The 24,800-nt window shown below is 50.2% G+C and overlaps 1 protein-coding gene across 8 annotated transcripts in view; it reads right to left on the reverse strand.

The window, feature by feature from the left end:
• Nucleotides 1-24,800, reverse strand: part of AGPAT3 (1-acylglycerol-3-phosphate O-acyltransferase 3) — a 99,515-nt gene that overhangs the window by 64,607 nt on the left and 10,108 nt on the right. For 3 of the 8 annotated variants that reach the window (XM_036242332.1, XM_036242337.1, XM_036242339.1), the window contains exons 1-2: nucleotides 6,478-6,570; nucleotides 6,302-6,364 (exon numbers count right to left, since the gene is read on the reverse strand). The gene's annotated coding sequence lies outside the window, so the exon portion shown is untranslated. The other 5 variants (XM_036242335.1, XM_036242333.1, XM_036242343.1 and 2 more) reach the window with 5 other exon arrangements.

Consider the following 24,800-nt stretch of genomic DNA (forward strand, 5'->3'; position numbering starts at 1 on the left):
GAATGCAGATGGAATACTCACAACGAAGATATATTAGCAGACTGATTCCAGCCATGCAGTTTGGGGGATTATTTTGTTTTATTTTTTGCTAGTTCTCACTTGAGGATATTTTTTCCATTGACTTTTTTAGAGAGAGTGGGAGGGAGAGAGGGAGGGAGAGAGAGAGAGATGCACATGAGAGACACATCGATTGGTTGTTCTCTGCCTGTGACCCAACCGGGGCCAGAAATCAAACCTGCTACCCAGGTACGTGCCCTTGACTGAGAAACAAACCTTCGACCCTTCGATGTGCAGGCTGACCCTCTAACCCCTGAACCACATCAGCCAGGGCTAGCCATGCAGTATTTTTTTTTTTAAAATCATGACCAAATTTGGTTTATACCACGAAACAGAAACAGTTTACTACAGAAAATCAGTTAATCTGATGGTTGGCAGTAGGAGAGAAAAGCAGAAGACAAGACTTCCACTGGCTTCGGGAGAAGCAGCCGAGGAAGTTGAACGTCACTCGTAATCAAGGACGCGCCATGAGGCTTCCATGCCAACGTCGAGAGCGTCCTGCGGCCACCGCGACGAGACAAGCGAAGAACGGGAGCAATAAGGAGCACACGGATTTGTCACTTGTAGATGACATGGTCGCCTACGCAGGAAGTCCAAGAAGTCCCTGAGGCATGCAGGGAAATCGGAGAGCTGCAGGGGGCAGCGGGCAGAGCCACGGGCAGCGAGGCAGCGGGCAGAACCCTGGGCACCGCTCCGCGCGGCAGCCGCATGACCCTCCCCAGGTCTGCCAGGGCCAGCGCACTTCCCTGACAGACACTCACTCTGGAGCCCAGGGGCACTGAAACACGAAGGGGCTACATGTGAGCAACATGCATTTGTGTGCCAGGCTTGCGTGGTACCCTACCTTCAGCGTGGGCTGGACCACGTGAGCTGGAACATCCCACCTCCTGGACGCCAGTGGGAGAAAAGCTCAGGTAATGCCCAGCGCCCGGCGAGAAGGCGGCTGACACTCAGGCTGCACGGGACGTGCCCCGATGCCCTTCTCCGCAGCCCTTCTGTTCCAGCCCGAGCCCTCGGTACAGAGCCAGACCGACGGCGCACAGGTGCCATGCTCCCAGGCGCCGCCACTCCAGGGACGAGCGTCAGTTTTTAGTTCTAGTTTCCAAGAGATAAGGGGTGGGTGCCAGACAGGGTGTCTGTGAGACCAGATGGTGCCCCGACACGGGGGCCTCTGCCGGCCTGCGTGTGAGATGCTCGGAGGACAGCAGCTCAGCCACGAGCACTGGGGGCCGGACAACAAGAGGCGTGTGAACCTGTGTGCACATGGCCCTGCACCTGCACTCCAGCAGGAGACCCCAGGGCGGGATGTTCCAGAAAACAGACACTCCTCCCACTGTGCATGATGGGACTCTCCGTACCTCTGCCGACTCACCGCCAGCACCAGCCAGAGAGAGAGGGACAGCAGGTCCCACAGCAGCAGGAGGCAAGGTCTGCCTTCCCGGGGTCAAGCACCTGGGCCGGGGGGGTTACTGACACTGAAGCCCCACCTGGACCATCGTCACCCTCTTCACGGACACTGTCTCCAAGGCAGCACCTGATCCCCGCCAGGCCCTCAGCATGGGAACGAGTAGGCCAGCCCCACCAGCTGTCCAAGCTGCACACATCCTGGTCTTGAAAGCACACTCTGGTCCCAATAAAGCGATAACCAGAGGCCTATGCCCCGAAACTATCACACAGATGAGTCTTACAACATGTGTGGCTCTGGCTGGTTTGGCTCAGTGGTTAGAGCGTTGGCCCGCAGACCAGAGAGTCTCGGGTTTGGTTCCCACTAGGGGCATGTACCTCAGTTGCAGTTTGTCCCTGGCCCTGGTTGGGGTCATGTGGGTGGCAACCACTCGATGTTTCTCTCAGGTGATGTTTCTCTCTCTCTCTTCCTCCCACTCTATCTGCAGATAAATGCAAAAATGTCCTCGGGTGAGGATAGAAAAAAAAAAAAAAGAAACCAACACATGTGTGTACGTGTGAGTGTGTACATGTATATCCACACATGCTCTTAAGGACATGCATAAAAAGGGAAGGTTAGTTTTTTTAAATGAGGTTAATCTATTATGAAAAGATTTTCAGACAAGTTACATCAAGTTGCCCAGATGTGCGTTAAGGTGTAAATACATTTTTATAAGCTCTGTGTATGTCTGTTTGTCTTTATGTACATTTCTCTCTGGAAGGATAAACCACAAACCATTTCTAAAAAGATGGGAATCTGGGATGAAACAGAGAATAAAATTTTGGTTATTATAATAATTTAACCAAATTATTACATTTGGTTCTGCATTTAATTTTGATAAGCATATATTACTTTTATAATTAAAATTTTAATATTAAAAAAAGAAATTACCTTTCTTGCTTATTAAGCCCCAACCTTTTGTCTGGATGGTGGATAGGACAGCTTAACCAGTTTTCCTGAACACTAATGTGATTTTTTTTTGTTTTGCTTTCTTTTTTATCCTCACCCAAGGACATTTTTTCATTCACCTTCAGATAGAGCGGGAGGGAGAGAGGGAGGGAGAGAGAGAGAAACATCGACGTGAGAGAAACACATGGAGTGGCTGCCACCCACACGACCCCAACTGGGGCCGGGAACAAACTGCAACCAAGGTACGTGCCTTAGCGGGATCCGACCCCAGGTCTCTCTGCACCGCAGGCTGAGGCTCTAACCGCTGAGCCAAACCGGCCAGGGCGTTAAGGGAAAAACCTTACATTGCCCGAGATATGCATTCTCCAGACACAAGCTGGCCTGCCGAAGTCCAAGCCCTGACCAGAACTCCCAACACAGCCACATGGGGTGCAGCAGGTGCAGAGGAGCAGCGCCCGCCCAGGCCCTGGCTGTGGGGGCACCTCCCGGAGGCAGGGGGGGCCACGGGGCGGGAGGGGGGCTGCACTCTCCTGGGCTCACAGCCGCCCTGCAGCAGGGGTGCAGACCCAGCCGAGTCTCCACGTGGACAGGCTCCCACCGCACATGGACCGAGCCATGCTTCTGCACAAGCCGTCTGCCTAAGTCCTTGGGCTTCCCCTCATTCAAGAAGTCACGAAATAGTGGGCTCCCAGCCACAGCGGACGCTGCCTGTCTCAACCATGAAAGACCAACTCCACCTTCCTCAGAGAACGTTCTGGGTCTCCGGAAGGTCCCCAGTCTGGTCTCCCTGGGACTCTCTCCGCCCTCACACTCCCTGTAGGAGACATGGCCCCACAGGGTCATCATCAGGTAGATTCTGCAGGAGGGGGGACTAACCTCTCACGGGGTGAGGGGGTCCCCTGCTTCCTGCCCAGCATGCCCTCTTGCTGCAAAGAGCACAGTCCCCACCGGCCTGGACGCTCTGAGACCAGCCAGCCCAGAAGGCTGGAAGCCAGGCTCCTGAGCACCCGGCAGAGGGGGGAGAGAGGAGCCCGCGAAATAAGCCACAAGAAAGGCCCTGTTCTAACATTAGTATCTAAGAAAGACTAAGGAAAATGTTAAAGTCGCCTTAAAATTAGCAAAAAAAAAAAAAAAAATTTAGTAGAAAATAAGAATGAGCTGAAATTGTAGTAATAGTGACATAGGAGCGACGCTCTGTCCCACCATTTGTCAGTGAAGGGCCATGAGCACAGGCACTGGATATGCTGGCTGCTGAGAGCCACGCTGAGCGGACCCCCAGGGGCACTGAGGTCCCAGAGCCGCGTGGTCCACACACGACTCTGGCCGACAAAGATCCTCCCTGCCGCTGGGCTGGCTGGCACGTGACATGATGGCAGTGTCTACCCGGGCACCAGGACCCGGCAGGGACAGGTGGACCCCCCTCAGGGCACAGTGGAGGGGTTCTGAAGACCAGAGTGGCCCCTTAGGGTGTAAGCGCAGGCAATACGCTTCTCCGGAGCTTGGGCCTCATCTGACAAACACAGATAAGATTTGCTCCGTAAGGATGGGAAGAGAATGGACCGATGAGGAATTCTAAAAGTGCCCAGCCCCGAGCCCACGTGCATAATAATAATGACAACAGTACAATAACAATGGGTTTCCAAAGGGAGTGGATCAGGTTACAGCCTTCACAATATGTGAGCTCCCCACTGGCTGTCCTCTTCATTTTAGCCATTCTGGTGCTGCGTACATCACACCTGTGGTTTTAAATGTTCATGTGTCTGATGAATGAGTCGCACACCTTTTCACACGTTCATTCGACATCTGAACATCCTCTTTGGAGAGGCACTCAAGTCATAAATGAGTGTTTTCTCTATTTCAGCATTGATGACTACTAGCGTGGGGGGCAGGGGCTGCTGGTCAGTTTTGCTGTCTCTTTCCTGCCTCTGGAAAGAGTTAGGTTGTGTATATATAATGGTTTGTTGTGTGGATGTGGGTTCACCTCACCGGATGCTCGGTTCTGAATCTGCTCTGGGGATCGATCCATGGCTATTACGAGTCCTAAAAAGCACAATGTCTTCAACTCGCCATTCCTCTTCTTCCCCTTCTTCCCGGCCCTCAACAGTTACAGGACAGTGAGGTCCCATTCCCAAAAACCAGGAAGAGCAGACTGATGTCCACCTCCAATCTCCCCAAACTCCATCTTTCGGGGAGAGTTCCGGCTGATGACTAGCGACCCCGGGCCACTCTCCGCAGGAACACGCCTGCTGTGCACACGCAATGCGCCTCACAGATCACCAGGCTCTCGGCACCACCCACAGCCCCTGCGGCACCACAGGCTGTGCCCTGGGCCCCAGCATCCCTGCCAGCTGCAAAGGAGAGAATCCTCTCCGTCCCGAGCATCCTCCAGCTGTTGCTGATGATAATCCAACAGGAAAAGAAAGGAAGTACTCGGAGTGCAACCCTAGTATACAATGTAACTGTGATTTCTTTTGCGCACAATAGTAGCTTGCAACATTGAACAGCTGAAACCATAAACTGTGTATTAAATCAATAATGAGGGAAGAAAGCAAACAGTTTTGATTCAGAATGTTGGAGATGAGACCCATAGGGTACTGGGAGCTGCCGCTTGTATCACATTTATGTTAACAGTTACTACATAGGCACTCATAAGAAAATTGCTATTTTAATTTAAAAACTAAGGTAGTACTGTAGTGCTCAGTTCATTTATTTCAGCAACATTATTTTAAACAAGTCATGACCACAAATATAAAAAGTGTGAGATTGGCATCAGGCTGCATCACCCCAACTCGTATCCCCAAAGCTGTGTGTGTTCAGCAGTGGTGGCTATCAGCACACTGTTCGTTGTAATGATCACAGAGGGACTTGAACTGCATGCCCACGAACTAGAAACTGTAAGTCAAACGTGCAACCTCCAGGCATGGTGGCTGGGACCCGCTCTCCCCAGAAAGCACTTTAAAAGACAGATGACTCCAGACCTACAGAAGAAATGGCAGGAGGCCACCTGTCAAGGTGTAACTAATATAAAGGAACCGGTCGCTCACTCACCTAATACTAGTAGATCTCAGAATGAGTGCGGGTGCAGGAGGGAGGCGGTCAGCATGGAGCCTAAAAGAAGGGTCCCCAGAGCCGGGACACAGAGGACCGAAGAGAGGGCCCAGGTAACTGGAGGCCACTCTGTGGGATGGGCCTGAGGACAGAGCCCTCAGGTCCACTGAACTAGTTACCCCCACGCGCACCCCCAGGGGAGTGCCCCACAGGAGCTGACCACCCCATGGCTGACCGGGCCCTCCTCCTGGCAAACATGCACACAGACCACAGACCTCGGGGCCACAAGTCAGCCCTGGACGTCTAAACTGGACAGCTATGTCCATCTCAAAGAGACTCTCGGACTTCAGGGTCTGCTAACAAAAGCCAGGTCCAGCTCTGCTGGGGTGACACCCACTGCTGCACCCCTGCAGACACCCTGGGACCCAGCAGTATCTTTAGCCTGGGCTCTCAGCTCACCCCTACAGGGAAGAACAGGAGGGGAGACCACATACCTGAACTTTTTCATTTGGATTTTGGACAAATGAGAACTGATTAAGAAATATCCTTTGGCTGTAAGAAAACTTCAAAGTATATACCACTTTAAGAAAATCAATGAACATGCACTAAGGCCCAACTGCTCCACAAGGTCCTTCAATGTCACTGAAGCTTACTCAGAGAGCCTGGCTCTCAAGGCAGATGGACTTCTGTGTCTGCCAGCAAGCGCTGTGCCCAGATCACAGGGGCGGGACACACTCCAGGGCTGCTCCAGGAAACAGAAACACACACACACACACACACGCACACACACGCACACACACGCACGCATGCACAACCCACTCATGCCTCTTTCTCCTAACTTACCGAGGCTCAAGGTCGGCTCAGCCAGTGGGAGTAATCGTCCTTAGGGGTTTTCACCTTGAAGGCCTAAAAGTGAAAGGCACAAACACATGTACTTACACGTAACCAAACTCATGCCCATCAGGGGAACTGACCATTATGACCGAATTTTATTTCCCGTGAATTGAATATTCCACTACCTTCAGCAAACACCAAGGCTGTGGCCTATCGGGGCCTTCCCAGGCTGGGGCCTCCCACTGCCTGATAAGCAGGCCCCACAGATGGCTCACAAATGAACAAACCCCAGGAAGGACCGCAAGGCAACTTCAACCTCCCTGCAGGCTCTCCGGAGCCACTGAAGATGGGCTCCTCCCACCATGCTCCTGCCCTTCAGATCGAAACAGCCCCAGGCCGCTGGCCCCTCTGGACACCAGCTCCGTCCCTCCCAGAGCCTCCCAGGCGGCAGCTCTGCAACCTCATCGGCCCTCTTGCTCCCTCCCCAACCCCGTGAAACCCTGCACACTGGGCTCCCCTCCAGGACAGCCAGCCCCTCCCTCCCTCCAGCATGACCTGAGGCTGTGATCAACAAAGTGAAACGCCAGGTCCACTGGCCAGCGTGAGTACTTTTTGTTTGTTTTACGTTGTGGTGAAATATACAGAAAATGCACCATTTTAACCATTTTGAAGTGCACAGCTCAGTGACATTAAGCACTTTCACACTGTGGTACAACCATCACCACCGGCCATCTCCAGAACTTTTTAACTCCCCAACTGAAACCCTGTCCTCATTGAACACTAACTCCCTGCCGCCCTCCCCCGGGACCCTGGCACCCACCATCTACTTTCTGTCTCGGTAAACCTGACTCCTCTGAGCACCTCGTATAAGTGGAATCGCACAGCTGACCTTTGTGACTGACTGGTTTCACTCAGCGTGATATCCTCCGAGTGCCTCCATGTCATAAGCATATTTGTTTTAAGGCTGAATAACACTGCACTGTATGTATACACCGCATTTTTATTTTATAATTCTTGTAGTTGTAGGTGTGTGACCCACTTTGAGTTCAGTTTTTGGTACCGTGGGAAGAAGTAGGACAAAGGTCCACTGTTCCGGCATATGGGTGTCCAGTCAGCTGGCACCATCTCCTGAAAACACATCACTGCCTCGTCGAATCACGCTGCTACTTGTGTTGGAAACTGGCTGATTATCAACGCGTGGGTTTGTTTCTGGAGTCCACTGCTCTTCGTGCACACCTTTGCACCGTGTCCAGATGACTGGAGCAACAGACAGTCCTAAAACCAGGTCGTCTTTTGTTGGCCTCTTCAAAACTATTCTGGCTATTCTAGGTCTTTGGATTTCCATGTACATTTTAGAATAAGCGTAAATTGCTAAAAAACAAACAAACAACCAGAAAAACCTTGCCCGGATCATGATTGTGATCGCACTGAATCTCCATGTCAGTTTCGGTAGAACTGACACATGAGTAACATTGGGTCCTCTGGTTCATTAACATAGTATATCTCGGACTTCCGGTCATGGTGGCGGCTTAGGTAAAGGTGCACTTGCCTCCTCCCACAACCACATCAAAATTACAACTAAACTACAGAACAACCATCATTCAGAACCACCTGACATCGAGCTGAATGGAAGTCCTACGACTACGGAATTCAAAAAGCCACATCGAGACTGGAAGGAAGGGTGGAGACGTGGGTGGCTGGTCCCACACCCACGTGTGAAAGATAAATACCAGGAGGACACCTCGGCTGGGAAGGTCCTCCCTGAGGAGCAAAGGGTCCCTGTCCCACACCAGGCCCCCAGCCCAGGGTTCCAGTGCCAGGAAGAGAAGCCCCCATCACTTCTGGCTGTAAAACCAGCAGGAACTGAGGCTGAGGCGGCTGGAGCCCCAGGCAGCTCCTCTTATTTATTTATTTTTATTCCTCACTCGAGGATTTTTTTTTTTTTAATCTTCACTGAGAACATTTTTGCATTTATTTTCACATAGAGCGGGAGGGAGAGTAGGAGGAAGAGAGAGAGAGAAACATCGATGTGAGAGAGACACATCAACTGGTTGCCACCCTCACAACCCCAACCAAGGCCAGGGACAAACTGCAACCAAGGTACGTGCCCTTGGCAGGAACCGAACCCAGAACTCTGGTCCGCGGGATGACACTCCAACTGCTGAGCCAAACTGGCCAGGGTGAGAATTTTTTTTTTTTCCCATTTATCATCAGATAGAATGGGAGAGAGGTGGAGAGAGAGAAAGAGAGACATCGATTGGTTGCCTCCTGCAGGACCCCGACCAAGGCTGGGGACGAACCGCAACCAAGGTACATGCCCTTGACTGGAATCAAACCCAAGACTCATTGTTCCATGGGCCGCTGCTCTAACCACTGAGCAGAACCGGCCAGGGCCCAGGCGGTTCCTTTTAAAGGGCCCGTACACGGACTCAGCACACAGACTTACTTGGACTCACTCCTTCTGGGCTCTAGCATTGGGGAGACAGCTTGAAAGGCACCAGAGACACACTGGAAAGAACCGAGTTGTTTAGCATTGGGGTGAGAGCTGGAGGGGCAGCTTTCTCCTGGACAGACCTGCTGGCGGAGGCTGATGTTGCTTTGGTGAGCTCTTCCCTGGGACAGCAAACTGTCGCCATATCTGGGAGCAACCTGGTTCATGCTGTTTGCCCCGCCCTGGTGATTCCCTGAGGTCCTGCCTCACCCAACCTTCAGGCCCACCCAAGCTGTTACCAATGGCTTTACTATAGGATTGGCCTGTCTTGGATCCTGCTTCAGATTTTCCTAAAATCTCTCAAACAAGCAGCATTTGGTCTCAGCGAGCCCCATACCTCTCATTAAGTGGCCCCAGGCCTGGCACTAGAAGTAGTCAGCCTTGGTTAACAACTTGGCCTTTCCTGGGTACCTCCAAGCCCAGCACAAGAAGTAGCCATCTGCAGACCACTTTGTAGCTTATGCTGGGTGGCCCCGGGGAGAACACAGGCAGAAGCTGACCTTGCCCCAGAGCCAGCACACCTGGTGGACAGCTTCAGACCACAGCGAAGCACCACCACCCAACCACCTCCACAAGTGACACACTCAATGAGTGGACTCAGAGGTTACCAGAGCCCTGCTGAAGTAAGTCTTGCTCTGTGTGCTGGGCCCCTACATCGCAGATCCTCCCAGGGAGTCCAGAGGCCAGTGGTCAGTGGGCACAGCCAATCCTTGAAGCTGATTAGCCTGAGTAAATCCCTCCCATTGATGTGACAACAGCAATCAAGACTCAATTACAACAGAAGGGTGTAAAGTCCACACCAGGAATGCACCTCGAGGGCCCAGCTGGGGTGAGCAGGGAGGATATGCCACTGGACCTACAGGACACCTACAACAATAGGCCACCCTACGAAGCCTAGGAGACATAGCAACTCTGTCTAATACATAGAAACAATCACAGAGAAGCAGCCAAAATGAGGAGACAAAGAAACATATCCCAAGTGAAAGAACAGAACAAAATTCCAGGAAAAGAACTAAACAAAATGGAGATGAGCAAACTAACTGAAATAAAGAATAATTTACAGGGAATCAATGGTAGAGTAGGCAAAGCCGAGAAGCAAACCATCAATTTGGAATATAAGGAAGCAAAAAACACCCAATCAGGGGACCCAAAAGAAAAAAGAATGCAAAAAAAAAAAATGAGGATAGTGTAAGAAGCCTGTGGGACAACTTCAAGCTTACCATGGGGTGCCACATCATGGGGTGCCATAAGGAGAAGAGAATGGGCAAGAAATTAAAAACCTATTAGAGCCCTGGCCAGTTTGGCTCAGCGGTTAGAGCGTCGGCCTGTGGTCCGGAGAGACCCGGGTTCGGTTCCCGCTAAGGGCACGTACTTCGGTTGCAGTTTGTCCCCGGCCCTGGTTGGTCGTGCGGGTGGCAGCCACTCGATGTGTCCCTTCACGTCAATGTTTCTCTCTCTCTCTCCCTCCCACTCTATCTGTACAAAAAATGGAAAAATATCCTCGGGTGAGGATAAAAAAAAAAAAAAAAAAAAAACCTATTAGAAAAAATAATGACAGAAAACTTCCCTAACTTGGTGAAGAAAACAGACATACAAGTCCAGGAAGCACAGAGTCCCAAACAAGATGAACTCGAAGAGGTCAACACTGAGACACATCATCATCAAAATGCAAAAGGTTAAAGACAAAGAGAGAATCATAAAAGCAGCAAGAGAAAAGCAGTTAGTTACCTACAAAGGAGCTCCCATAAGACTGTCAGCCAATTTCTCAAAAGAAACTTTGTAGGCCGGAAGGGAGTGGCAAGAGATATTCAAAGTGATGAAAAGCAATGACCTACAACCAAGATGATGCTATCCTGTAAAGCTATCATTTAGAATCGATGGACATCTCAAGAGTTTCCCAGACAAGAAAAAGCTAAAGGAGTTCATTACCAACAAACCAGTATTATATGAAATGTTGAAGGGTCTTCTTGAAGAAGAAAAACAACAAAATGTCAATAACTACATATCTGTCAACAATTGAATCTACAGACGAAATGAGCTAGCACAACAGAAACAGACTCATAGATACAGAGAACTTTTTGTTGCTTGCCAAATGGGAGGGGGCTGGGTGAAAAAGATGAAGGAATTAAGAAGTACAAATTGGTTGTTAGACTGATGAACTTCAAAGGGAAGAGGGGAGGGAGGGCAGAATGAGATAAACCAAAGAACTTCTCTACAAATATGCATAACCAATGGACATAAACAACAGTGTGGGGAAGACAGGATGGGGGTGGGACTGGAAAGGAGGGGGTCAATGGGGGAAAAAGAGGAAAACATCTGTCATACATTCAACAATAAAGATAAGCTTTAAACAAAACATAGTGTATCTCCCCATTTATATAGGCCTTCTTTAATTTCTTTTGGCACATTTTTTGGTTCTATTTATCCCTAAGAATTTCATATATATTTTTTTTAATTTTGTATTTTCTATGCTACTGTAAATGGTGTTCTATTAGATTTTAATTGTCCAATCCAGTATGTAGAAATAACACTGACTGTATTGCATGGACCTGTATCCTGTAAGTGCACTAAACTCACCTATTAGTTGTTGCTTATTGTAGATTCCTTAGGACTTTGCACACCTGTGAAAGAAGACAATTTCACTTCTCTTTTCCACCACTTATCTATTTTCCTTGTCTTACTTTCCTAGTAGAGTGTGGGTGAAACAGGTGAGAAGGTGGAGGATGTGCCCCAGGTCACAGAGCCCTCCCAGAGAGGATGCTTAGAATCACGACCGCCCGTCCAGTGGGAGCATGACACGCGCCAGAGTCACACCTGCCACTTTAACGCATTCCAGCGGCCACACGGAGGAGTGAAAAGAATAGGCAAATGTACCTTAATAATAAATTTTATTTAACCCAATATATCCAAAATACTGTCCTTTCAACATCCAATCAGTGTAAAAGCACCTCACGGAGAGGTCTTACGCTCCTTCCCGTGCTCCGTGACCCCATGTGAGCGCTGGCGGCCGGCGCCTCGGACCCCAGGCCAGCCGCCAGGGCTCCCGGCCCACAGGGCCAGCGCAGCTCAGCCAACACGGCTCTGCGGGCGCGTTCCCTCCCGTCGCCCTTTTCCGTTTGCAAGTTAGACGTTTTGGAAGTTTTTGATTTCACCAACTCTCTGGCTTCAGATGATTCTACGTGGCTAATTCTTCCACTGGATGGTAGGTATGGGAATTCAACAGTTTATCTGTTTTCATATTTCTTAATTTTAAAAAAAGAAGCTAACCCATTCCTGGAAATACAATATAACCACAAGTTACAAAAAAATGACAAAATTATTAAATGCTTCCAATTTCCTATGCCTTCTGTAAACTTTGGAAGAAGAAACTGAACCCTTTCTGGAAATGAGCTTCAAGGACTGCTAAATGGCCAAGTACAAACAATTAGTTATTATCACTTCCGTTTCCATCTTCTCAAATTTCTCGATTTTCCTAAGAACCCTTATGTATAAGAAGCCCCCCTTTTTCATACTCTGTCAGTCTGCCTTGCTCTGTCCCCCAGCCCCCCTGCCCATCTCTGTCACCAAACCACCAGCCTGTAGGAAGCTCCTGCTGTGCATTAACACACTCCGTGTCCCACGTGTGGACAGCACCCCGCGGGACACAGCCGCTCTGAGGGCCCCGGCCGCTGCCCAGACTCCCGCAGCGCTCCGGGCAGCGGTGCCTCTCCACCTACGTGCTCGTGCCAGCGTTTGGCGGATGCATGGGAGTGGGAATAAAGAGTAATTGGCTCCCTGGCCCGTTTGGCTCAGCAATTAGAGCGTCAGCCCGTGGATCAAAGGGTTGCGGGTTCAATTCCCAGTCGAGGGCGCTTGCCCGGGTTGTGGGTTTGATCCCTGGCCCTGGTCGGAGTCATGCAGAGGGCAGCCAGTCGATGTGTGTCTCACAGCGATGTTTCTCCTTCCCCCCTACTGTATCTAAAAATAAGTAAATGAAATCAATGGGGAAATATCCTGAGGTGAGGATCAAAAATAGAAAAAGAGAGAGGTGGGTAAGATGGAGGTGCAGGTAAATGCAGTATCGCGTCCTCCCACAACCACATCAAAATTACAACAAAACTACACCACCACCATCATTCAGAACCGCCTGACATCGAGCTGGATGGAAGTCCTACAACTACGAGATTAAAGAAGCCACATCAAGACTGGCAGGAGGTCAGAGGTGGACGGGTTGGTCCCATACCCACATGTGCGTCAGATAAAAATCAGGAGGATACCTCGGCTGGGAAGGTCCTCCCTGAGGACTGAGGGGTCCCTGTCCCACACCAGGTGCCCAGCTCAGGGTCCCAATGCCAGGAAGAGAATCCCCATCATTTCTGGCTGTAAAACCAGCGGGAACTGAGGCTGAGGGAGGCTGAGGCGGCTGGAGCCGCAGGCAGCTCCTCTTAAAGGGCCCGCGCATGGACTTACTCAGACCCACTCCCTCTGAGCTCCGGGAAGAGGCAGCTTGAGGGGCACCAGAGAACAGGGAAGAACTTAGCTGTTTGGCCTCCAGACGAGGGCTGGAGGGGCAGCTTTCTCCTGGACAGACGTGCTGGTGGAGGCTGTTTTGCCTTTGGTGAACCCTTCCCCCACAGAGAAGACAGATGGCTGCCATATCTGGGACTCCAGAAACCTGGCTCACACTGTTTGCCCTGCCCTGGTGATTCCCTGAGGCCCTGCCCCACCCAACTTTCAGGCCCACCCAAGCTGTTTCCAAAGGCTTTATCATAGGATTGGCCTGTCTTGGATCCTGCTTCAGAGTTTCCTAAAATCTCTCAAACAAGCAACATCTGGTACCTGAGCCCACCAGTGCACCTGGCACCATCTGGCCAGTGGACACCCTGGGTCCACACAGACCAGTGCACAGCAGCGGAGCTGTCCAGGTGCCTGTTGCAGAAACCACAAATGGCCAGGAGCCCAGCACCATCCCCTGCAGTAGCAGCCCGATCAGAGTCGAGATATACCCCCAGCAACAGAGGCTGGGGAGCAGGCAGACATCCCCAGGCAACAGAAGCACAGACAAGCAGCAGAGAACTACCCCTCTACTCCCCCCCAAAAAAACTACAGCAAAGGCTGAGCAGGAGCTGAGCCCACTGGGCAGCAGCACTCCCCAGCCACCAGCGGCAGGACCGGGGCTCCATAGGGCCCTGTGCCACCCAGCGGCCCACAAGAGCGGTGTGGAGCCGGGGATCCAGAGGGGCCAGTCTCAGCGAGCCCATACCTCTCGTTAAGTGGCCCCAGGCCGGGCACTAGAAGCAGCCAGCCTTGGTTCACAACTTGGCTTTTCCTGGACACCTCCAAGCCCAGCACAAGAAGCAGCCATCTGCAGATCACTTTGTAGCTTATGCCAGGTGGCCCTGGATAGAGCACAGTGAGTGGCTGACCTTGCCCCAGAGCCAGCACACCCAGTGGACACCTTCAGACCACATCGAACCACCACCAGCCAACCACCTCCAGAAGTGACACACTCAATGAGAGGACTCAGTGGGTACCAGAGCCCTGCTGAAGTAAGTCTTGCTCTGTGTGGTGGGCCCTGCACAGCTAATCCCCAAGGTAGTCAGAGGCCAGTGGCTAGTGGACACAGCCAGTCCTTGAAGCTGATCAGCCTGAGTAAACCCCTCCCACTGATGTGCCAACAGCAATCAAGATTCAATTACAAGAGAAGGGTGTACAGTCCACACTAGGGGTGCACCACGAGGGCCCAGCTGAGGTGATCAGGGAGACTGTGCCACTGGATCCTACAGGACACCTACAACAGTAGGCCACCCTACAAAGCCTAGGAGGCATAGCAACTCTGCCTAATACATAGAAACAATCACAGAGAAGCAGCAAAAATAAGTAGACAAAGAATATGTCCCAAGTGAAAGAAAAGAACAAAACTCCAGGAAAAGAACTAAACAAAATGGAGATAAACAATCTAACAGATGTAGAGTTCAGAACACAGGTTATAAGGTTGCTCAGGGAACTTGGTGAGACATACAGGGGACTTAGTGAGACCTTCAAGGAACTTAAGGAGACCTCTGAGGAACTCAGTGAGAATATCAACAACATAAAAAAGGGCCAGTCAAAATTAAGGATGCACTAACTGAAATAAAGAATCATTTACAGGGAATCAATAGTAGAGTAGGTAAAGCCAAGAAGCAAACCATCGATTTGGAATATAAGGAAGCAGAAAACGCCCAAGTAGAACAGCAAAAAGAATAAAGAATCCAAAAAAATGAGGACAGTGTAAGGAGCCTCTGGGACAACTTCAAGCGTGCCAACATTTGCATCATGGGGGTGCCTGAAAAAGAAGAGCAAGAGCAAGAAACTGAAAACCTATTTGAAACAATAATGAAAGAAAACTTCCCTAACGTGGTGAAGGAAACAGACATACAAGTCCAGGAAGCACACAGAGTCCCAAACAAGTTGAACCCAAAGAGGTCCACACCAAGACACATCATCATCAAAATGCAAAAGGTTCAAGACAAAGAGAGAATCTTAAAAGCAGCAAGAGAAAAGCAGTCCATTACCTACAAAGGAGCTCCCATAAGACTGTCAGCTGATTTCTCAAAAGAAACTGTGCAGGCCAGAAGGGAGTGGCAAGAGATAGTCAAGGAGAATCGATGGCCATATCAAGAGTTTCCCAGACAAAAAAAAGCTAAAGGAATTCATCACCACCAAACCAGTATTATATGAAATGTTGAATGGTCTTCTTGAAGGCAAAGAAGAACAAAAATATGAACAATAAAATGACAATTAATACATATCTATCAACAATTGAATCCACAAACAAAATGAGCAAGCAGAACAGAAACAGACTCAGATACAGAGAACTTTTTGTTGCTTGCCAGATGGGAGGGGGCTGGGGAGATGGGTGAAAAAGATGAAGGGATTAAGAAGTACAAATTGGTTGTTAGACTGATGAACCTCAAAGGGAAGGGGGGAGGGAGGGCGGGATGAGATAAACCAAAGAACTTCTATGCATATATGCACAACCAATGGACCCCAACAATAGTGTGAGGAAGGCAGGAGGGGGCGGGATGGGGAGGAGGGGGTCAATGGGGAAAAAAGGGAGAAACATGCAATACAGTCAACAATAAAGATGAGTTTAAAAAAAAAGAAAGAAAGAAAGAAAAAGAGTCATTGGCTAAATCATTGTTGTTAAATAAACCTGTCCTATCCTAAATGTGATGGCATATTTTAAAACTTATTTTCAAAAGGCCACAAACATATGTGTAACCCCTCCCCCATGCAAATGGCAATAAACAAAACGGCTGAGAAAGGGAGACTATCCCCTCTGAGCCCACTGGCCTCCCCGACAGCAAAGCGAGACAGGCCCGCCTACCAGTAGCCTGACCCTGAAGCCACCCTGCCAAGTCCCTGGCGTAGCTTTCATCCAGGGATTCCCAGATGCAGCCCTCACGTCTGAGCAGCCTCAGGACACGAGACCAGAAGGACAGGTAGCCTTACCTGCTCCTGCCAAGCAGCCACCTAAATGCCACAAAGTGAACTCAAGAGCCAGCAGCTGCAGCTGCTCTCAGACTGGTGGCTTTCAGAGGAAGAAGAGATGCTACTCTCAGATTTGCTGAGCCATGAAATGATTCAGCAACAAGGAAAACCCAAAGTTGGCACAGAAACGCAGTGCCGTACGGTGATGACAGGCAGACACCCAGTTTGGGTGCGGGCGGGTAGCACCGCTAATGCCAATACACCAGCCTCTACGGTGCTCCAGAACCGCACCGGACATGGCGAGACGCCCAGCTGTAGTGCCACCATGCCTCTTCCAGACAGACGGTAACAGGGATGGGCAAAACCCACGGCCTCCTTCGTCTGCACCCCAGGGGAGCGCAGGAGAGCCCACCCCAGCATGTGAGGCACGTGGGACCCTGGTCGGGTGTCCACGGGCTCACGGCAGAGTTCAGCCCTTGCTTCTGTTCTTGCTCCCTCCCCACTGTGGCGCCTGCCCATCTGAGCCACTTTTTTCTAAGTGCTATTGTCCCCGGGGCGGGCCGGCTGGGCTCACCACATGCCACCGTGTGTGACGTCACTTCTCCAACACACAGCAGGTGCATTGTGTGCGCACGGCTCTCTGCAAAGTGCTTTCTTCCACACGTGACCTTACCAATCCTCACAGGCTCCCGGGCAGGACAAGAGGGACAGAGCCTGTGACGGAGAGAAGGGAAGTCGCCTGCCAGAGTCACTGTCACCCATGATCTCGGCCTTGAGCCTGTGGTGGACCCCGACACCTTCACAGAGGACAGGCCTGGCACCTGCCATCTACTTTCTCTTTTTTTAAATAATATTTTTTCTTTATTGATTTTAGAGAGAGAGGAAGGGAGAGGGAGAGAGAGACAGAAACATCGATGAGAGAGAACACTGATTGGCCGCCTCCTACATGCCCCCCACTGGGGATCTGGCCCACAACCTGGGCATGTGCCCTGCCCGGGAATCAAACCAGTGACCTCTTGGTGCAGGGTCGACGCTCAACCACTGAGCCAGACCAGCCAGACACCTGCCATCTATTTTCACCGCTGACCTTAACAAACTTGATTACGCCACTGTCGCATTTCACAGTGAGATGTAGAATATGACATCTTAGCGTGTTGGATTTCAAAATGAGAAAAAAGAAAAAATGAAAAAACCATTATGCACCTAGAAGGGTGTCATTGTTTCCAGTGCTACTGGGGTGAGTGTCAACAGTGTGATCCTTCCAGAGGGTGAGTTGGCAGCGTGGGCCCCGGGTCTTCCCAATGTGCAGACCCTGTGCACAGCTATCCACCCCCAGAACTGTCTGCAGCAGGGTGACCAGGGCCGCACCGTACCGGGACGGCCCCTCTATGGATGATGGGATGGAGACAGAATCAGCATCCCTCGGCAGGGCTGGCTGATACACCTGCCACCACACGAAGACTCAAGGGCAACCCTCGTGGTCTTCGCTGAGGGACAAGCGCAAGTGGCAGAGGTCGGCCATGCCACGTGAACTGAAAGATGCAGGTTGAAAAGAGCACACAGGAGTCCACCTCAGTGTTGAAGGCACGTGTGTGTGTGCAGGAGTGTGTGCTCGTGCAGGAGTGTGTGCTCGTGCGTGTGCCCTCACTCACAGCGGGGATAGGAAAACGCGTCCCAGCAGTGACAGCGAGGCGGAGGAGGAGCGGGAATTCGGCCGCAGGGGGGAGGAGTGTTCCCGAGAAAGGTGTGCCAGGGGCCAAGGCAGCCGCAGCTCGGGAGGAGCCTGGAGCCGGCTGTGGCGGCAGCCTGGCGCGGGAGGCAGAGGAGGGCATCCGCGGGGTGTCACCGCAGGGGATCAGAGCAGGGGGCTGTTGAAATATAACTTCAGATTCATCGCAGGGGACAGAGGTGATGCGGGCAGGGCTGAGGCACAGAGGCCTTCAGGGGGCACTGGAGTCACCACGTGCGCCTGTGGGGGCGGGGGATTGTGAGTACATGACCTGGGAGGTGGAATCACGGAGGTTCAACCAGTGCCTGGCGGGGGGCGGGTGTGGGGCGCAGGGGAAATGGGGTTCCAGGGGTCACCGAGGAGACAGGAGGACAGGAGGAAGGCCTGTGGGTCCAGAAGGGGCGTGTTGAGGCCGGGTGCCTGGGCTTTCGGAATCAGAACCAAGGAGAGACGGAAAGTTGGGACCACTGCCTCACAGGACACAAAATCACAAGGGGGTGGGAGGCCACTGGCAAGAAGACAACCTCGGATGGACAGAGCCCCAAGGATAACACCTTGTAGGTGCCTAATCATGGTCTCTTTCACATTTATCTTCTAGTTCTGAACTTTGACATACCAAGATGTAATAATCATCTTCCCCCCAAAGTCATGCTCTTTAACTTAATACTACTAATCACCTTTTTTAAAAAATCATGCTCTTTATACACCATGTATTGCATATATATGGTAGTTTTTCAGCTCCAAAAATGTTATTTGGCCCAGCTGGTGTGACTCAGTGCTTGAGCATCAATCCATGGACCAGAGGTCACCGGTTCGATTCCTGGTCAGGGCACATGGCCGGGTTGCAGGCTCGAGTCCCAGTGGGGGCATGCAGGAGTCAGCTAATAGATGGATGTGTCTCTTTCACCGATGTTTCTATCATTCCTCTCTCTCCTTTCCCCTCTCTCTCTAAAAATCAATAAAAAAAATATTTTTTCAATGTTATTTGAAGAAAACTCTATAAATAGTGACTGAGTCTGCCTATGCTGAGATAGCAGAAATCCTCTGTTGGATGGATGAGAGAGGAGGCAACAGAAAGTTAAATTCACTGAGGACAAAATCTGAGACACATTTTGCACCTGTGTCTCAAACTGGTTAGAGCAGTTGGTACTGATGGGCTGAGGGTGCAAGGGGCTTCCCAGCTTTGGACCCCCAGTTATGACACTTGACACTTGTCTTCTACGAGGCGGTTCAGGCCGGGCTATGTCCCCCAGGAGAGCTCAGCTGCTTAGTCACTTAGACCTGAATCTAGCATATCCCCTCGGCTTTCGGTGTTGCTTTATGCATCAGGAGCTGTGTAGATTCACCTGACCACCAGCAATGTCTTCAATCTCAGAGCCTGATTTTGGGGTTCTTTTCCTTCTCTGTGGATTGCATCTCTAGCAGTCCCCTCTGTGAGTCCAGGAAATTAACCCGAATTGGTTCCAGCTCAGTCCCACTCCCGGGCTCCTCCCAGAAGCAGGGCCTGTCCCGGGAGACTCGCTCCAGGTGCCCTGCGGGAATCCTCACACAAAGCTCACCCGGTGTAAGTCCACAGTCCAAAGGGACAAAGCACATGAGAAACCAGCTTCAGGGAGTGACAGGCAGAAGGACAAGCAGTGGCAGGCAACCTCAAGGAACTGAGACTTTGGTATTATATCTGGTACTATTGTTTTGGTTTCATTAGTTACAGTATATAAAATAAGTATATTTAGAGATAAAAGAGGAAATTGAAATAGGCAAAGAAAAGAACACAAAGCAAAAGAAGAAGCAGATTTGGAAAGAACCAAAGAAAACGTTTAAGAATGAAAAATGTAATCACCAAAATGAAAAGCTGAATAAGCAGGTTAAATAGCAGATTAGACAGAGATGAAGATTGGGCTGGAAAACGGGAAGAGAAAGCCAGAGAAATTACTGAGAATGCAGAAATAAAAACCGACTAAACAACAGGAACAAGAGGTCAAGAGGCTTGGAGGGCTGTGTAAGTCAAGCATAAGGTGGGAGCAAAAGTCAACAAAATAGCAGCCGAATGTTCTCCAGAACCGCTGACACAAAACTTTATCTTCAGGAAGCATACTGAATCCCAAGCAAGACAAATAAAAGAAATCACCCTAGAGATGCCACAGTGAAACTGAAGAACACAAGGGATAAAGAGACTATAAAAGCAGCCAGAGAGCCTGGCCAGTGTGGCTCAGTGGGTTGAGCGTCGTCCCATTGCCTGAGAGATCCCAGTTCGATTCCGGTCAGGGCACATACCCGGGTTGCAACTTGATCCCCAGTAGGGGGCGTGCAGGAGGCAGTCGATGGATGTTTCTCTCTCACATTGATGTTTCTATCTCTCTCTCTCTACCCCCCTCTCTAAAAAATCAGTAAAAAAAAAAAAAATTTTTTTTAAAGCAGCCAGTGAGAAAACATACTACCGACATTTGGAAGGACTGGCAGCCAACTTCCTGACAGCAACAGAAGCCAGGGGACAGCGACGTGATGTAATTTAAGTCTCAAAAACAGAGTTAGCAGCATACAGACTGTGTCCTCTACCCAAAGGCAGATGAAGATAAAAATTAATCTAGGGCCCTGGCCGGTTTGGCTCAGCAGTTAGAGCGTCGGCCTGCGGACCAGAGAGACCCAGATTTGGTTCCCGCTAAGGGCATGTACCTCGGTTGCAGTTTGTCCCCGGCCCTGGTTGGGGTCGTGTGGGTGGCAACCACTCGATGTGTCTCTCCCTTCCTCTCTCCTTCCTGCTCCATCTAAAGGTAAATGCAAAAAAAAATGTTCTCAGGGGAGGATAAAAAAATAATTAATTAATCTAGGCCCTGGCTGGGGAGCTCAGTTGGTTGGAGCATCATCCATACACCAAAAAGTTGCAGTTTCAATTCCCTATCAGGGCACATAGCTACATTGTGGGTTTGATCTCCAGTAGGGGTGCATATGGGATGCAACTGATCTCTATTTCTCTCACATGGATATTTCTCTCTCTCTCTCTCTCCCTCTCTCTCTTTTCCTCTCTCTTTAAAATCAATAAACATATCCTTGGTTGAGGATAATAAAATAATTAACCAAAAACCCCCATATATTGAGAAAATAATTTTTTTTATTTTATATCACTTATATCACTCATGAGTCACAGAAGAAAAATATCAGAAATTTTTTTTTTAAAGAATGTGTTGTTGTTTTTTTTGTTTTTTTTAATTTATTTATTTTTTTTATCCTCAACCGAGGACATTTTTTGTACAGATAGAGTGGGAGGAAGAGAGAGGAAGAGAGAGAGAGAGAGAAACATCGACATGAAAGGGACACATCGAGTGGCTGCTATCCACACAACCAACCAGGGCCGGGGACAAACTGCAACCGAGGTACGTGCCCTTAGTGGGAACCGAACCCGGGTCTCTCTAGACCGCAGGCTGACGCTCTAACCGGTGAGCCAAACCGGCCAGGGCAAAGAATGTGTTTTTTTTTTAATGTTTTGTTTTTGTTTATTGATTTTGGAGAGAGAGAAAGGGAGAGGGAGAGAGACAGAAATATCAATGAGAGAGAACACCGATTGACCCTCACTGGGGACCGGGCCCACAAACTGGGCATGTGTCTTGACCAGGAATCGAACCGGTGACGTCTTGGTGCCTGGGTCAAGGCTCAACCACTGAGCCACACTGGCTGGGCTATCAGAAAATTTTAAATGCTGAGAACTGAACAAAGAAAACACTACATACCAAAATATAATACTATACAGCAGAACCAAGGACAGTCACGGCCTTAAAGGCTTACGATAGATAGAAATAAAGTCTGAAAATGAAGAAACTGTGCTTGGAAGAAATCAAGAAGTCAATAACCTCGAAAGAGGACCGCAGAAGCACCCTGAGGAGCGTGGAAAGCCGCGATGGCGATGGCGGCAGAAATTAATGACGCAGAAAACAGACAGACGACAGAGATGGTCCACCAGACCGAGCGCTGGCTCTGCAAACTGTGAACACTGATAAACTTCTGCTGAGATGGCTCAAGAAACAGAAAGGCAAAAGCAATTGTAGGAATGAAAAGGAAAACTTAATGTTAGACACAGTAAAGATATAAAAATTAAGAAAATAGAATGACCTTTGTACCAAGAAACTGAGACGTTTGAGGACATAGATAGTGGGGTCGGGGGCTCTGCGATGACCCCCGTGGTGCACACCGTTGTGTAACCTGCCCCTTGAGGGGGGCTGGACCTAGTGACTGGCTTCTGACAGAGAGCGCAGCACCATCACGGAAGGACGCCTCTGACAGGAGGGTTTGAGACTATGATTCTCTCTCTCTCCCCCCCCCTTCCTGCTTACCCCCTCTCTTCCTCTCCCTCTCCCTCTCCTTTCATGCTTGTGTGCTCTGACGAGCCAGTTGTCATGTTGGGGAGTCCCTCAGAATCCTCACAACAACCATGAGTGGATTCGGAAAGGGACCCTTCCTCATGGGGCCTTCAGATAAGACCACGGCCCAGTGACATCTCGATGGCAACCTGTGAGAGGCCCCAAGCCTGAGGACCCAGCTAAGCTGCGCCCAGACTCTTGGACCACAGAAACGGTGAGATGACAGTGTTGTTGTTAAAGCCAATGAACGTTGGTGTCATTTGTGACATGGTGACAGGTAACTACTGCAGATCCCTCCCTAGAAAATCAACTTACCAAATCGCATTCAAACAGGATTGGAAAATCGGAACGGATCTGCAATTTTTTTATTTTTTTATTTTTGGTTACTCCTCACCCGAGGATATTTTTTCCATTGATTTTTTTTTTACATAGAGTGGGAGAAAGGAAGGGAGAGAGAGAAACATTGATGTGAGAGACACACCAACTGGTTGCCTCCCATACGACACCTACGGGGGCTGGGTATCAACCTGCAACTGAGCTAAGTGCCCTTGACCGAGAATCAAACCTTAGACCCTTTGGTTCGAGGGCCAACGCTCTAACCACTGAGCAAAATTGGCCGGGGTGGATCTAGAACTATTAAAGGAGTTGAACCGGGATATAAAAATCAGTCTACACGAAGGCCAGGCCCAGGTTAAGAAACTACATAAGAAACATGCAACCTCAGTCTTATAGCCTCTTTTACACAATAGAAAGGAGGCGCCCTGCCCAGTTTGGCTCAGCAGTTGGAGAGTCCGCCTGCGGACCAGAGAGTCCCCGGTTTGGTTCCCGGTTCCCGCTAGGGGCACATACCAAAAAAAAAAGAGGCAACATTACCCAACTCAAGCTATAAAACCAGAATAATCCACCCCAACTTCAGTCGAGGACAGTATGACGAAGGACAATTGAAAGCCAAGCTCACTTCTGAACAAAGCTGCAAAAAATTCTAAATGAAGTATCAACAAACCAAATACAGCAACATAATGCAACATAATGTGTCACAGCTAAGATGGGATGTTTCCAGACAATCAGGTACTCATGTACTCCACCAAGTTACCAGATAAAAGGATACAATCTTATGGGATCAGAGCAACACATGCAGAAAAAGGCTTAAATAAAACAATTCAGTAAAATAGTCTTAACAATAAGAGAAGTTTCTTAACCTGAAAAGGAGCATCTACAGAAAAATAAGTACTCTCGTTTTTGTATTTGTGTTTGTTTTTGTTTTGTAATTTCATTGTTTTAAATGGGTAACAAAGTCCAAGTAGTTGTATTGATACATCTTAACCCCTCCCTGTTGAAGCATCCACCCCTTAGGAGGAGTAACCTCTTATTTCTCGGGTCTCCTCCCAGCATACAATCAACCCAACTCGAGGAGTTAGAACAGGTGTTCCTACCCTCGCCCCCTCCATAAATGCTGCTCCAACCCCTGCTCTTCGTCCTAATGGTGCTCCCTGGGAGCTCCCTGCAGGAAAAAAGAAGGATGCCCGGTTTTTAAGGGGTGCAGTGTCCAGGTCTGTGGGCATCTCCTGGTTTATCTTGCCCCCCCCCCCCCCAGAGACAGACCTTGGTTTGTTCTGACACTCACAAGCCTGCCTAGATTGTCTCACACCTGCAAAGGTGTGCCTGGCTCGAGTCCCAGGAGTATGACTGCTGGACCAAAAGAAAGACGTCCTGGTGCCCAGGTGAACGTGAGGTGCCCCTCCCCCACAGCAGCTGGCCCCTTCACTCCCTGCAGAGCCTCCTGGGCAGAACGTGTCCCACTCAGGGACCTCAGGCCACTTGTTTTGAGGAAGGGCATGCCCCACCCCCTTTCACCAGTAAGCCCGAAACACGCTCACGGCCACCACGTGGTCTGTCCACCTCAATTCCCAGACACACAGCCAGGCCCCTTCTACTCCCCACTCTGTCCCCTCCGCTCTCATGTCACTTGTACCTTGGACAGCACCTGCCACCTTCACAGCTGCACACCACCTCCTGGCACTAGTGCTGAGCAGTGGAGCCCTGCTCCCGGTCACCTCTGGCATGTCACTGGACGCACTGTTATCTAGCAGGTGGCTGGTGCTCATCCCTTAGACGGTCCCCTGAAGGAACTCTCACACATATTCCCTGAGCTCCAGGGGCCCTGAAGGACAGCCTGGCCAGACACAAAGTCTGTGGCCCCCACTTTCTTTCCTGAGACCCTTTCGGGTGTGACAGGATCCAGTGTGCTGTGGAAGAGTCACAGGCTACCTGCTTTTCTTTCCTCGCTAGGTGGCCCCTCAGCCGCCCACACTTGCTAGGAGGCGGCTCTGTCCCTGGGTCAGGGTCAGCACCCAGTGGGCTCTTCCTTCCCGGGACAGCTTCCCAGGGCGTCGGCCTAAATCACCTTGGCCGCACTGTTTGGTTTCCTGATCGTGAGTCCTTGATTCACTGGTGACACAAATGTTGGGTGTGTCTATCGTTATC

This window comes from Molossus molossus, unplaced genomic scaffold (genome assembly GCF_014108415.1).
Source record: "Molossus molossus isolate mMolMol1 unplaced genomic scaffold, mMolMol1.p scaffold_m16_p_5, whole genome shotgun sequence".
Classification (NCBI taxonomy): Eukaryota; Metazoa; Chordata; class Mammalia; order Chiroptera; family Molossidae; genus Molossus; species Molossus molossus.